This window comes from Callithrix jacchus, chromosome 4, assembly GCF_049354715.1.
Source record: "Callithrix jacchus isolate 240 chromosome 4, calJac240_pri, whole genome shotgun sequence".
In the NCBI taxonomy this organism is placed as follows: domain Eukaryota; kingdom Metazoa; phylum Chordata; class Mammalia; order Primates; family Cebidae; genus Callithrix; species Callithrix jacchus.
The window spans coordinates 174,662,925-174,678,976 of NC_133505.1; positions in this window are offsets into that span (position 1 = coordinate 174,662,925).

Sequence of the window (16,052 nt, forward strand, 5' to 3'; positions counted from 1 at the left end):
CTGCACGAATTTATTCTGGGGTAATATCGTTCAGCATCAGGATCATCTTGTTTTTATAAACAGCAGAGCAGATGGTTCTTATGAAATCAGAACACCCCATTGGTTTTTATAACAGCTTTTTATGGAACTAACCCATGTCAAAATATTTTATTTTCATTAAAAAAAATCCCAACACTTTCAGCCCTTATTTTAAAAATAGATTTGTATTAGGGAAAAGTTTAATTCTTACTATTCAGAAAAAAATACTAATAGGCTCAGGGTCAGAAGAAGGTTATTTCCTAAGTGAAATAAAAATATTATTTAAAAAAAACAAAAACCAAAAGTAATGCCATTGATTCGAAATGCAAGGAGAAAAGGAGTCAGCAATGGTGATTGTTCTGAGAACAGTCATTTGCCAGGAAGCAGACGGACTCCTGGCTGCGTTGTCGCAGGCCGGGAATATACAATGTGATATTCCTCACCCACACATTTGCATTACATTTCTATAGTCATTCAAGTTCAAGGATTTTCTCAGCGTCTGTTATGTGCCAGGCACCGTGTTCGACACAAGGGATGTAGGTGGTGAGGGGAAGGCAGCAGTTTTGCCACCAAGACCTAGAGCTGTAGGGACAGTGCCCAGGAGGCTGTGTGGAGCACAGAAGCCACCAACACAGCAGTGGGGTGGGAGGCAGGGATGGGGGACGCAGGGATGGGGGAGGCCCTGGACCTAGGGCTCCACAGCTCAGCTGACCAGGAGTTGACCAGGCAGAGAAAAAGGGAAAGGAGGCCAGGGCGGGGGCTCATGCCTGTAATCGTAGCACTTTGGGTTTGGGAGGCAGAGGCGGGTGGATTGCCTGAGCTCAGGAGTTCAAGACCACCCTGGGCAACATGGAGAAACTGTGTCCATTAAAATACAAAAATTGGCAGAGTGATGGTGCGCACCTGTAGTCCCAGCTATTTGGGAGGCTGAGGCAGGAGAATCTCTTGAACCCAGGAGGCAGAGGTTGTGGTGAGCTGAGATCACACCATTGCACTCCAGCCTGGGTGACAGAGTGATACTGTCTCCAAAAAAAAAGAAAAAAATAAAAAGAGAAAGGGAAAGGGGATCCCAGGTTGGAGGAAAATGGTAAAGGGCATGGAGAAAAAAGCGAGAACGAGACGCCACAAGCAAAGGAGCCTTGCGTGTGGCTGGGCATGACGGGGAGGTGGGTGCCGGGAGTGCCAGGTCCCAGCGTCAGCTTCCCACTGGCACCAGGACCACCCCTCCTCCCCACACAGCTGCACGGGCAAGGCCGGCTTCCCTCCCCATCTCCACGGAGCTCGAGGTCAGATCAGTGGGTCGTTCCCATCTGTGGGTGAGAAACGGGTTCTCTGAGTAGCTTCTCTTCAGACTGAAGTTGAGTTTTTTCGTGTGGTTCCGTCATTTGCATCTTTCTTTCTGTGCCTTCTTCACTTCTCTAGCTGTTTTCTGTACGAGGAGTGACCTTTTCCTTCTCTACTCCCAGCAGCACTTGGTAGAGCCGAGATATTTAAGCCGTGACTACTCTTCTCAGTCTGTTGTCTGCTTCTGATGTCTTTAGCCACACAACCTTCTTACGTGAGTCATAGGTTAAAAGGCTGCCGGGCTGTGGAGAGCACACCCGTGTACTCTGCTGGTACATGCATGCTTGATTTATTTTCTCGTTAAACTCATGGTCTGTTGAGAATGTGTCCTGAGAATCTTTTTAAGTCTGTCTACTCATTTACCGCAGCTCCACTTATTTTTTAATATATTAATTTAAAATAATATTTTAAAATCTATTGTTAAAATATGGATACTGAGATGGGTTTTTGCCCATTGTCCAGGCTGGTCTTGAACTCCTGGCTTCAAATGACCTGCCCACCTTGGCCTCCCAAAGTGCTAGGATTATAGGCGTGAGCCATCGTGCCCAGCCTGCAACACCGCTTATTAAAACACCTCCCTCCCCACTGATGCGAGATGCCCCTTTACCTTACAGCCTGTTGCCACATGTGGTTGCATCCTCTAGGATTTCCCCTCTTCCTCTGGTCTACTTACTAATTCACCTGCCAAGACCAAGCTGCCACAAAGAGAGTCTCACCAAAGGTTCCAGTGTCTGAGCCCGCCCATCCCATTTCCTCTGTTTCCCAGGGTTCCTTTCTATTCTCACGCTTTCATTCTGCCAAAAAAATTATAATAAAATTGTGGAGCTCCAAGAAAAACCTGATGCATATATGGTATTTTAGGGGCAATTGGCATAAATTTATAAATCAACTTTGGAAAAACTGATTTATAAATTTTTATATAAAATAGAAGAGTTGACTCTTCTATTCAGGAACACACTGTGGCTTTTTTTTTTCTTATTTTTCTGAGACAGGGTCTCACTCTGTTGCCCAGGCTGGAGTGAAATGGCACCACCTCAGCTCACTACAACCTCCACCTCCTGGGTTCACGTGATTCTCCTGCCTCAGCCTCCCTGGGACTACAGGTGTGTGCCACCACGCCTGGCTAATTTTTGTATTTTTAGCAGAGACGGAGTTTCACCATGTTGGCCAGGCTGGTCTTGATCTCTTGACCTCTGATCTGCCCGCCTCGGCCTCCCAAAGTGCTAGGATCACAGGGGTGAGCCACCGCGCCCGGCCCGACTTTTCACTTATTTGAATTTAATCATGTATTTTCAGCAGACTTCTATCATTTTCCTTGTGACGGATTAGAACTTTCCTTATTACGTCGATTCTGAAGGATTAGAACAGTTCTTAAGTTTATTCCCAGGTGTGTATTTTTTGCTGTCACAAGTAGTCCTATCTCCCAGGGTGTCTTCTAACTTTGTGTATATAAAGGCCATTCATGTTTTCTCATTGATTTTATAACCTGCTATTTTGTTAAATTATTTTATTGATTCAGTAATTTTCTTTGCTGTTTGATTTTGGATTTCTCAGGTGTGTGGCCGTATTAGCTCCAAGTACATTGTTTTACCTTTTCTTTGCTGACTCTTACGTCACTAATGGATTTCTTTTGTCCAGTGGCGTAAGCCAGTCATAGCTTGATGCAATATTAAACAGTATTGCAGGTAGCGGGCATCCTAGACTTTTCCCTCCTATTTCTGGGAAGATGTTCACAAACCCTAAAATATTTACTATCTAGTTTTTTTCAGGAAAAGCTTGCCAACCCTTGCTATAGAGGAATACACTTCAGAAGGTGTCAACTCTGTGCAGTGTGTGTGCCTTGATTGAATTATTATTTCTAAGACACTGACTGGAAAAATAAGCTTACTAGACAACCGGACAGATGTGAACACTGACTTTTGGCTGGTGTTGAGGAATGACTGTTCATTTTTCAGGAGTGGCCATGGCCATCCTGTTATGTCCTAAAGTCACCATCCTCTCCAGAGGTGCTGGCCTTCATGGGTGAAATGGGTCCCAGGCAGCTTCAGGGTGAGAAGCAGGGCAGGCCCCGGTCTGCAGCCCGGTGATGTGAACTTGGGGCTTTTCCGTTCTTTCACTTTTGTATCTTGGTGTATTTTCTCAGTGAAAAGTTAAAAAAGATCTTGGCCCCAAGCATCTTCCTACGCATTGAGAAGGGGTTTCGCCCACCGCCCAGGCAGGTCTCCCTTTGCGCCATGCAGATGGCGACACCTCATAAGGGACCCCCTCCGTGTAAAATTAATCCTGCCACTGGGGATGACATGGAGCCACTGAGCGTCAGGACACACTTGAAAATGAAGAAAGGAAGGAACTTGGTTCCAGCTAAGTCAAAACCTGCAGTTCAGGAAGTGGAGGCTCACATCACAGCCTGTCTGACCAAGTGCGACCAAGCAGCAGTGCTGGCAGCCGCCGGGGAGTCCCGCTCACTGCGCTCCCGTCTGTGTTGCATCAGGCAGGAAACTGCGTTTTTCAGATGTGACTTCCTGTGTCGTGTTATTTGTATCTGTTGATGGACCCAGAGCCACATGAGGTTCCCTTTTCAGAGCCGACATCCAGTCCCCTGTTATCCACTCAAGCTCTGCTGAACTGACCTGGAGCTGAGGAAAACAAGACTTTTAAGAAGTGAAACATAAAAATCAAGTATTATATGTCATATACTGCTGAGTGTGAGTTTCACTTTGTTCTCTTTGGGTCCCCGAAAGTACAGCTAATTTAGTTATGGGATAACTATATCCTCCCTCCCTCCCCTCCCCTTCTCCCCTCTCCTCCCCTGCTCTCTTTCCCTTCCCCTCCCTCCCCTGCCCTTCTCCCTTCTCCTCCCCTGCTCCCTTTCCCTTCCCCTCCCTCCCTCCCTCCCTTCCCCTCCCTTCCCTTCCTCCCTTCCCCTCCCTTCCCTCCCTCCCTTCCCCTTCTCCCCTCTCCTCCCCTGCTCCCTTTCACCCTTCCCCTTCCTCCCTCCCTCCCTTCACCTTCTCCTCTCTCCTCCCCTACTCCCTTTCCCCTCCCCTCCCTCCTTCTCTCCCTCCCCTCCCTCCCTCCCTCCCCTCCCCTTCTCCCCTGCTCCCTTTCCCCTCCCTTCCCTCTGCCCCTCCCTCCCTCTTTTTATAGCAGAAAGCAGTATCTTTACTCTTTCTTAACCTCTGTTATGTTGAAAATAACACAATTTAATCTTTCGTTGAAGAATCCTGATGGTGTTGGGGGGTGGGAGGTCCGCACTGAGTTCCCAGGTTTCTGAGCCCGCCTGTAGGGTAGCTTTCTGCTTCTTCTGTTAATACAGCAGTTTCACTTGGTCTCTCAGGGCTTGTGGTCCAGCAGCGTCTCACAGCGTGGTCTTTGGAGTTGTATACCCTTCCTCACTGCCTCTCGTGGATGGGTGAGTTCAAATACTGCTAAGACCAGTCATCATAGTCACATTTAAAGATACATACGCTCCATTGTGCTGTGGAGTGAGAATGTAGCGTTAGAGTCTGAGCACTTTACAGGACTGCAGAGCATGCCCGCGGTAACCCAGCGTGGACGCCACTTGCACCCGTGAAGACTATTTCCGCACCCTAGGAAAAGGGGAGATGAGTTGGAGAATGCTTGTTAACTGAGTATATCTACCTGCATTCCAGACTCCACCTTAGTGACATTGCCTGTGGGCTTCCGCTCTGACAGCAGCTGCCGTTCTCTCTGGGATTCTTTCATGTTTCAGAGTTTTAATAAAATCATCAGAAATGTTAATGTCAGACCTAGGGACTTTTCCCTTTGGGAATCTGCTTTATGTTCTTGAAATACACAGCTACTGGTGTCAAAGGCCGTGGGTCGTCATTCAGGGGTGACGAATTTTTTCACTCCATGGAGACACCTTCAGCCAAGACTTCCCACTCCTGGGCCGTTGGAAGGATCTCGGTTTGGTGGCGGAGTCTCCATAACGTTCCTGACGAAGACTGACTTGATTCGAAATGTGTCCAGCAAAGGCTTCTGCACAGCCACGCCCGAGGAACTAGACACCCTAATTATACAGTGCGCTGGGCACCCAAAGGGCACGTGATCGGACGAGTAGGGTCGACTCAGGAAGCTGCCGTGTGTCCGACTGCGTGCAGGCTCGCGGGGCCGCGCCTCCGCTCAGGATACTCTTCCCCCAGAGGCTGGAACTCTATGCCCATCTGAAAAAATGTGTCGGAAAATGAGAGGGTAGTCTCTGTTTAAGTAGGCATCTTTTAAGTAAGCAGATTCCCGAAATAAAAAGCACATCGTGGTTAGGGTGATCCCTGCCAGAGCTGCCTTTCCAGGGTAACAAGAAACAGATGGAGTTAAGTCCCGAGTCTTGTCGGTGAAAAGAGTCAAACTCTGTAAAATATCGGGAGAGATTTACTCTGAGCCAAACATGAGTGACCATGGCCCCCCGGAGGACCTGAAAACACGTGCCCAAGGTGGTCCGGTGCAGCTTGGTTTTATACGTTTTAGGGAGACGTGAGACGTCAGTCAAATTCATTTAAGAAATGCGTCGCTCAGGGCCTCTGGTTAAGGCAAAGGGTTGTGGAGCCCAGAGGTCTTATTTGCAGAGGAAGCCTTCAGGTTTGCTGAGAGCAGGCGGTCAGTGTTTCTTATCAGAGGTCAGGCCAGAGTTGATGTCAGTGCCAGAAGGTGTGATGAGGCCTGTCCGGCCCCGACGGGACTCAGAGTTCCATTTTAGAGTGCTCTGGGCGAGAAGGAAGCCCATGCAGACGGCTGGGGGCCTTGGACATTTATTTTTGGTTTGCAGCTTCCTTCTTCAGGAAGTTTCCTTTTCCTCTGCATTCCTAAACGGTTTGAAGGACCCCTAGGAGAACCCACTTATCTGTTACCGTCAAAGGTATTCTCCACACTGAGAAAGGCACATAAATGAACTCAGGGGAGCTGGAAGAGGCAGGGAATGCCTTGAGATCTTTTCATTCTGGAAGGAACACTCCGGGCTGGTGACGGAGAGGCCTGATCGGCTTTGCGGGAGCGTGAGGCTTCCAGGCTCTTGTTCCTGTCAGCCCAGGACCGGCCTCTGCTGCTTTCCTGTCCTGCTCTAGGGGCGCTTTAGATGTCAGGCAGGACACTGTCTTGTAACTATTTCAGCAACACAACAGCCTTTATTTCTTTGACTTGTGGTGGGTACACCACGTTAAACACGTGTTAACAAATCACACTTACTGTATATAATGCATGTTAAATGAGATGAAAGTTTACATATTTTCTTTTGATATTCTCAGAGTACTTTCCCTTAACATATGTAATCGAGTACTAACATCATTAATTATAGTAATACTTAAGATGGTAACTTTTTTTTAATATAGAGACGGGGGTCCCACTATGTTGCCAGGCTGGTCTCAAACTCCTGGGCTCAAAGGGATCCTCCTACTTTATCTTGCTGAAGTGCTGGGATTACAAGCATGAACCAATTTTGTATATGTTTTCATACAAAAAACTATTTTTGTACTTTGTTATTGGAAGGGAGTTGGAGGTTTTCATGGCCACAGTCCATCCGCATGTGCTGAGGTCAGAGTCACAGCTGACCAGTGAAGTCAGAATTTCTGAATGTATGACCTGCTTCATCTCCCCAGGTAAGCTGGACGGGCAGTCAGGACTGGACATCCTGCTCTGAGGCGCCAACCCACCTAGCATCAGGCCAGGTGGACCTCCCACACCATATAGTAACTGTGATTGTAGGGAGATGGACTTGCACTGGGCAGCTCTGATGCTGCATTGAACATTACAGTGAAGCCAGGTACCGTGGCTCACGCCTGGAATCCCAGCACTTTGGGTGGCTGAGGCAGGCAGATCACTTGAGGTCAGGAGTTCCAGACCAGCCTGGCCAACATAGTGAAATCCCGTCTCTACTAAAAATACAAAAATGAGCTGGTTGTGGTGGTGTGCGCCTGTGATCCCAGCTACTCAGGAGCTGAGGCAGGAGAGTCACTTGAACCCGGGAGGCAGAGGTTGCACTGAGCTGAGATCACCACTGCACTCCAGCCTGGGTGACAGAGCGAGACTCTATCTCAAAAAAAAAAGAAAAAGAAAGAAAGAAAGAGAAAGTTACGGTGTAGGTGTGGGGCCTTGCTAAGGTCAGAATCCCCATGTGAACGCTGAACCATCGAACGGGGAGGTGAAACCGGGACGGACGGACCCATGCTGCGTGTGTGAGTGCAAACACCCTTTAATCCAGTCTCGTACAACAGGATAGCAACACCGATGGATTATGCAAAAAATAGTTGTAGTTCAATGAAAGCCTGCTTTATAAGAAATGGAGTAACAGGGGAATAGGAAATGAAACTTACTGCATTTCTCATACAAGCAAAAATGTTTCCCGGAATCCTCTTGGCACCAGCCCCAGGTGTGTCTTGCCAACTGAATCTGCTCTGAATTTAAGGTACAAAGTTTGCGTTATGGCGTATGGACAGACGGGCAGCGGGAAGACCTACACCTTGCTGGGATCCCATGAGGATGATAACCCTGTCCTGCCGCTCCTCCCACAGAGGGACTTAGGAATTATCCCCAGAGCGGCTGAGGAGCTCTCCAGGTACCACTGATGGTGATGAGTAGGGCAGAGAACTATGGCACAGAAGCCAGGCCAGCGGCACCTTGGCCATTCAAAGAAACTGCTCCAACCCCATAATCTCCCCAGAGATTAGCTACATTCAACACTAGCAAGCGATTCCGGACTTCTGGGCATTATTCCTACAAATTCCTGTGATGAAATTATGTTGAAATTCTATCATGAAGACAAAACTTTTTTTATTTTTCAATTTTTTTTGAGACAAGGTCTCGCTTTATCCCCCAGGCTGGAGTGCAGTGGCACAATCTCGGCTCACTGCAACTTCCACCTCCTGGGTTTAAGAGATTCTCCTGCCTGAGCCTCCTGGGTAGCTGGAATTATAGGCGTATGCCACCACACCTGACTAATTTTTGTAATTTTAGTAGAGATGGAGTTTCATCATGTTGACCAGGCTAGTCTCGAACTCCTGACATAGGTGAGCCACCCGCCTCGGCTTCCCAGAGTGCTGGGATTACAGGCGTGAGCCACTGTGCCTGGCCAAGGCAAAACTTCTTGAAAGAGATCCCGAGATGGTGGGGAATGGTGGGGGGGGATGGTGGGGGGTGGTAGAGGGTGGTGGGGGGTGGTGGGGGATGGTGGGGGATGGTGGGGGTGGTGGGGGGTGGTGCGGGATGGTGGGGGATGGTGCGGGATGGTGGGGGATGGTGGGGTGGTGGGGGATGGTGCGGGATGGTGGGGGATGGTGCGGGATGGTGGGGGATGGTGCGGGATGGTGGGGGATGGTGGGGGTGGTGGGGGATGGTGCGGGATGTGGGGGATGGTGGGGGTGGTGGGGGATGGTGGGGGATGGTGGGGGTGGTGGGGGATGGTGCGGGATGGTGCAGGATGGTGGGGGTGGTGGGGGGTGGTGTGGGATGGTGGGGGGTGGTAGAGGGTGGTGGGGGATGGTGGGGCATGGTGCATGATGGTGGGGATGGAGGTTTTCTGTCCTGAAATGGGAAGCACAGAGTAAAAATTCCTGTCCTCCGGTCGCCTTTCCCCTCCCCCATCAACAGTCTACGTATCCACTTGTCTTTAAGGTCCAGCCAACACGGCCTGTGAGCAGGCTCGAGACCCGTTAGCACATTCCCAAAAGACACCCACTGCTGGCGTCATGGTTTCACCAACCAAATTAGACCTAAAGGAAAAGGAGCGAAAGGTCGTCTCAGCAGTTGAGGCGCTGGAAAGCCTGAATGTCCTCGGGATCTCATCCCCAGGGGCAGGGCCTCCCACCTTTGGTGGAGACGTGGCAGGATGTTCACGCTCACGCGTGTGTGTGTATCCTGCACTGCAGGGTGGCGGCTTTCTCCGTGGCATGTCCCCGAGTGGTCAGCCCCTCAGGGCAGCACGCTGGCGGTGGTGCCGGCTGGCCCTTTGTGCCCACACCCTCCAAGATTCGATTCTTGTCTCTTGAGTGTCCTCAAATGGCGCGTTCACATCTGAAAACTAGGGCCAGACCAAGATGTGAGAGCTTCCCCTATAGCTAATATTTCTGTGCCTCTTCAAACCATTCTTTAAGTGTTTGTGCACAGAGACCAATGTATGTGTGAATTTGCCTCTCTTCGCTCTTTTTGAAGCAAAGCTGGCCAGCACCTTGCTGTTTCTAGTTCTCATCTCCCGTGCCTGGGAGACACTGGCCCGGAGGGAGGGACTGTGTATAGGAACAGACCTTCGGTGAAAAGGCCATGTGGAGTACAGGCCTGTGCATTCTCTGGGGCGGGGTACACATGCCCGCGTGTAACTATCCTGCTGGGGAATGCCACGCATCAGTCCTGTCCACGTGTCGTGTGGCCACATCTGCGTTCCACAGGGCGTGAGGTGGTGGAGCAAGACATCTGCCACAGCAACACAGCCCACCATGGACACAGCCCACCATGGACACAGCCCACCGTGGACACACAACCCACTGCGGACACAGCCCGCTGCGGACACACAGCCCACCATGGACACACGGCCCACCATGGACACAGCCCACCGCAGACACACAGCCCACCACGGACACACAGCCCGCTGCGGACACAGCCCACTGCAGATGCAGCCCACCGCAGACACACAGCCCACCATGGACACAGCCTGCCGTGGACACACAACCAAGGGCTAACTTAGGCAACCAAGGCCCAGTCTTGGGTGCTGCACCGCTTCACGTGTTTGATTCAGTTTCAGAATTTCACGACCCTGTGGCTCCAGGCGTGGGTCACAGACATGCTGGGCAGTGCCAGGTTGCTGCTGCGGACGTCACTTTCCATTTCTTCTCGGGTCCCTTCTCCAGGGAAAGGATCTTCACTAGGGGGTGATGGCCCCCATTAGCTGGGAGCCTGAGGGTCAGCCGGTCAGGACAGGGCAGAGCTGTGGCCGCTGGTGGCTTTCCCAGCCTCGTTTGGAAAGGGGATGCTGGAGAACAGGGCACAGAGGAGGGAATCCTGGAGAAAGGCTCTCCCTGGACGAGGCTGTCCCCCTCCTCTGAGGCCCCGGCTGCCCTGCAAGGCTGCCCTCACTCACATGCACCCGACACGTTGGAGACCCTGCTCTGTGCACCCCTGAACTTAGCATCCACACTGACAACGCGACAGCTGTCCATATTAGTGGGGAAAGTCAGCTCGCATGGATGGTGCGTGCCATTAAATGTTTAGGGCGTTGTTCTTCCTTCTGCTAAGCAAACTCTTGAGGGCCCAGAAACAAAGGCTCAGGCAAGAGTGCTGGGAACCCAGGTAGAAAGTGGGGGAGAGTGGTGGGAGTTTAGAGACACCCTCCAACTCCCGCCCCCACGTGTTTCTTCTCAGCTGTGACAGCGGGACACCATGGTGGGAGGGGAGATGTGGTGTGGCAGCACGTCCCGGAGGCCGGCTTTGTCACATTCCCAGTGGGAGCTGCACGTGTACGTCCAAGGTCCTTTCACCCTCAGCTGGGCTTAGAGACTCACAATGCACGGCCATGAGAACAGCGTCTTACAACCCGTGGCTGTACTTTCATGTGGCTCTGGAATTTACCAGGACAGCAGAGGGCTGCTGAGACAAGGACTGTGCTGAGGGAGCTCGGGGAAGGGCTGTTAGCTGCCTACAAACGCTAGGCAAGATCATCGGGAAGACGGCCAGGCGGCTGGGCCTCTCCAGAAACAGCTCATCAGCATTATCAATGCACCGGGCGGCAGGGCCTCTCCAGAAATGGATCATCAGCATTACCAACGGGCCGGGCGGCAGGGCCTCTCCAGAAACGGCTCATCAGCATTACCAACGGGCCAGTGGCACTACTGGCCAGTGTTTCAGTGCCTCATTTCTAAAACGGTTTTTCTGTTTTGCTACTCTGAGTCGTGGTGCTGAGCGCGTCCCACCATGGCACAGTGATTTGCGGCGCTGGAATTCCTCTGTCTGAGTCTCAGTCTCTGCTCTTCCAAGTGAGTGGCCCTGGGCAAGGCCCTAACCTCCCGAAACCTCACTTTCATCGTTTGCAGAAATGAGAACTGGGGCAGATGTGGACCCACTTGAGATCCAGAGAGGGGTGCACTGGGCTGGGGCCAGAGGTGAGCTTGAGCGTTTGTGAATCAAAGCGCAAACGGCGCCCTGCCCCGAATTATACAAAACTATAGTGACAGCAGTGCTGTCAGGAACCCTAACCCTGAAAACGACTGCTCTTCGGTTGCCGAAGTCACCAGAGAAGGCACTTCCTGTTGTTTTAAAGTAAATACGGTGCGGCTTCCTGGGTTCCTTGGCTCTGCACGCCCATCTCCTTCCGTCTACACCTGGGTGTTGACACCGCGCCCTAACTGACTGGTCTCCACTGTCATCCTCATCCACAGGAGTGAGCGAGGTTTCTCCGCCTGCTACGCACCGGCAAAGGCACTGGGGATCAAAAGTGCATGTGATCAATTGTATGCTCTTAAGGAGCTGTCTGGAGCGGTAATTATGACCCAGCAGGAAATGCGCAGGAGCAGGGGATGGTGGCGATGTACGGCCCCGCCCCCCACTCCCCTTCCCAGAGAGTCAGGGGAGCCGCTGCGTTGGCATCACAGGGTTCTCTCACAGCCTGGAGTCCTGTGCGTGTCTGCCTCGCCTGCTCAGCACTTTGCTTCTTCAGGGCTAAGACTGAAGCCTGTGGTTTTCACCATTGTCCCTAGAATCTAGTCAGCAGCCCAGTACTTATTCGTGGGGAACCTTTTGAATTAACTCCTCGGTATTACGTAGCTGAGAAATTTCTAACAGGTTTTGTGACACTCAAAGAGGCAAACTGTCACATAAAAGGATACGCCCAAGTGCTGAGGTTCAGTTTCCAGGTATGTGGTGCGTTTTGCCTAACATGTGGAGAGGAGGGGAATGTAAGATCTCCAGCTTAGGCCTGGCACGGTGGCTCACACCTGTAATCCCAGAACTTTAGGAGGCGGGCAGGTGGATCACCTGAGGTCAGGAGTTCGAGACCAGCCTGGCCAGCATGGCAAAACCCTGTCTCTACTGAAAATACAAGAATTAGCCAGGTGTGGTGGCACACACCTGTAATCCCAGCTACTCAGGAGGCTGAGGCAGGAGAATCAATTGAACCTGGGAGGCAGAGGTTGCAGTGAGCCGAGATCACACTGCCCTCCAGCCTGGGTGACAGAGCGAGACTCCATCTCAAAAATGAATAAATAAAAGTAAAATAAAATCTCTAGCTTAGCTAACTTCCTTTTTCACTGTTGCACATGCTCTTCTTAGAATGTTCTCAGCAAATGCCAGTGCTGAGCTTGTGTAATACAAATCTTGACGCTCTGCCAGTCATGATTTTTACCTGAGGGTTTGACTGACTTTCTCATTTTAGTCTTCATGTTTTCTTTACTGTTTGCCATTAGAAGACAAAACCGCTCTAGATCTGTGTGAAAAGCTCCGCCTGGCAGTGCCTGGGTGGGAAATATCCCTGCTGGATTTTCCCTGGGTCCACATGGCATCCTGTCCCCCCAGGACTCCCCACCCAGTTCTCAGAACAGCCTTAGGAACAGGAAGAGCACAGGCTCACTGTCGATTGCCTTCACTGTGCAGATGGTAGACAGCGGTCACTTCCAGCAGACGAAAGAGGCCTTTGTTCCTTGCTGACAAGGTCGGGAGGGGAGTTTTGTCAAAGAGACAAACCAGAAAGCCCGTGGGAGGAGAGAGGGAAGGGAGGGAGTCCAGGGTCAGCGCTCAGCTTTTTCTTGTTGTGAGATTACGGCTTTCTCTCTCTCTCTCTCTCTCTCTCTCTAAGTGTAGTACCTTTATTTAAAAACATTCCTGCAGTCAACATGTGGTTCTTTAAAACATGGAGCAAAATAAGACGCGCAGCTGCTTTTTAAAGAGCCCGAGTTGGTTTTACGGGTCTCGCAGGAGGGTCTCAGGTGGAGTTGGAATAAGGAACTCTGGACTCACGCTTCCCTGAAGTGGAAAACGTTTTAAAATAAACAAGCCCCATCACTGGGAAGTGCTGGAGGCCCAAACGTCTTAGCAGCTTACCTGGAGTCTCTGTGGGTCTTCAGTGTTCTGGTTGCAAAGGTGCTGGTTTAAATATAACTCCGATAAAATAACTGTTCTCAAGACACATATTCACCCTACAACCTACATAGCACACCCCACTCCCCAGGTGATCTTGGGGTGAGTGACATGCAGCCTCCTGCTCAGACCCCAGCATTTTACTAAGCGTCGTGTAGGGCCTGTGGGGCTGTAATTGGCTTACAGTGAAAACCACTCCATGTAAACTTTCTGTAAGTTTCTCTCCAAGCTTATTTCAGAAAATCCCTCAAGAATCCCAAAGGTTGGAGTCTCCGTTGTGGAAGTTTACAATAATGACGTTTTTGACCTTCTGGCCAAAGACAGCATTGCAGCTGTGTGTGGGGTCAAGCGTGAGGTGATGACCACCAAGGATGGCCGTAGAGAGTGGGAGAGGTCGTGCTGCTGGCCTCCGAGTGGGAACGGCACCTGCCTCGTGGTCAGGAGGCTGCACATCTCTCCATGAGCTCCCCGGCAGAAGGCGCTGAGTGGAGTCCGCGTGGCGGCCCCGTCCGTGCCCCTTGTCACTGAGTGGTTCCTCATGTGTTCTCACGCCTCGTGTGTGCTGCACAGCTCTCAATGTGCTGCAGGATTGATCTTTCTTTAAAGGTGGCTCTGCTCGGGTGACATATGTTAATTAGCTGGAATGGGTGATCACTTCACAATGTATACGTATATCAAAATATCAAAGTGTATACCTTAACTAGATACAGTTCCCGGCTGTGGAAGGACGCAGTGCTCTGGGAGGGTGGGAAGCAGCGTCTGCCCCTCCGTCATGGTACAGCTCCTTCTCTCACAAAAGTGGACCTTTGGAGGGCAGTCCCAGTGCCACAGATAAATGTGTCTCCAGACATACTCGTGGCTTCTGCAAATGGCACACAGCCAGGCCTCCTGGGCGCTGACCTAGGGCACAATTGTTTGTGCATGAGAGCCGCCTTATGGGGTGAGCACCTGACTCTGAGGTTTGTGTTCCCAGGGCTGACACGTCTGTGGGACTCACAGCCGGACGGGGCATGCCTGGAGGGGCACCGTGAACCTGAATATCACCCCCCTTACGTCCTTCAGGCCCCTTGGCCACAGAACCTGTGACATGGGCAGACTGAGGAGATGAGAGGAGGAAGGGAAGGAGCCCAGGCCCCAGGGCGGGGCAGCTCCAAATGTGGTTTCATCCGGAGGACTCTGCAAGGCTAGAATGAAACACCCTGCCCTCTTCCGCTTGCAGGGGTCAGAGGCCACTGGTTTTGAAGACACTTGCCAGTGATCTGTGGGAAGAAATGCTCAGCAGGGGTTTAGGTGGCGTGTGGCGGCCACCGGGGAGCACGGCCCAGACGGGAGGGAGCGAAGGTGCCGCAGCCACCCAGACGGGGGCCGGGGGGGGGGCCGAAGGTGCCGCAGCCACCCAGACGCGGGGGAGCGAAGGCACCACAGCCACCCAGGGTGCGGGAGCTGCCACAGGCGTCTCTTAGAGTGGAACGATGGGGGCCTGGCCCCATCTTGGGGTCCTGGGGGGCCTCCCTTAGGGGCGGCCTCTGAAACAGTGGCAATGGGGGGTGTTGAAGTGTCCGGTCCTGTGGGACCATGTGTTCTGTACAATAATCACCCTGTGAGGGACGCACGGTGCATCCTGGAGCGTCCCAGACACCAGCCCCAGGCCTGCTGGTATTTACCGGGGATTCCTGCCCCGAGGGTCCCACCCTGGCCATCCTCAGCGTGAGGTAGGAGGGGGTGGGATATGCTGGGGGCGCCAGCTGCCCGGGAGCTTTCCTGTGCGCCCTTTCCTACCCAGGCTGTCTGTGCTCCCCGGTAACCAGGAACAGCCCCCCGGGTGTGGTGGGGGCATCTGCACAGTTCGGCCTGTGGCCCTGGACACTCCCTCAGGACTGTCTGGGACCAGGCTCATCTCGGAATCCGAATTACTGCAGACCTTACCTGGGGAACAACCCAGCCCTGATACTCCGGGAAAGAGCAGCAGTGGGGGGAGGCAGGAGGAGGGCAGGGAGGGCAAGCCGGAGCCCACGTGTGGCCAGGGCAGCCGTGGCCTCCTCAGCACAGTGTGCGCCTGGCAGCCTCACGAGGCCAAGGCCCTGGGCCTGGGAACTGGTAATCCACGCTGACTGCTTGGTTAGAAACATGAAGACACCTCATTTGTGGAGACAGAGACGGTGGGATCTTGACCCCCGGGTGTTGCTGTGGGAGGCCAGAGAGCTGTTGGCCTGGCGGGCAGGACTCGGTGACCGACGACCTGGGGGGTCTCATAGCTCCCTGGACCTTCCCCCTGCTTGCTGGAGCGTGGCCAAAACCCAGGGACATTTTACATCTGTTTCCCTGCAGTGCTGGGCACGCTGGCGTTTCAGCCACCCTCCTCCTGAAGAACCCGGGGTGGGTGGGGGCCAGAACAGTGAAGGCAGGTGGGTGTGGCCAGATGCCAGCTGGCCTTCTGCAAGGGCTTCAGCTCCATCACAGCCAGCTGGACTCTGGCTTAGTGGTGGTGGACAGCTGGCACAGCCAGAGTGAGACAGCACTGCCCACTGAGGGGGGGCACTTACCCCGGCCTCTCCCTCACTCTTCCCCCAGCCTCTCCACCCGGCCTCTCCCTCACTCTTACCCCGGCCTCTCCTTCACTC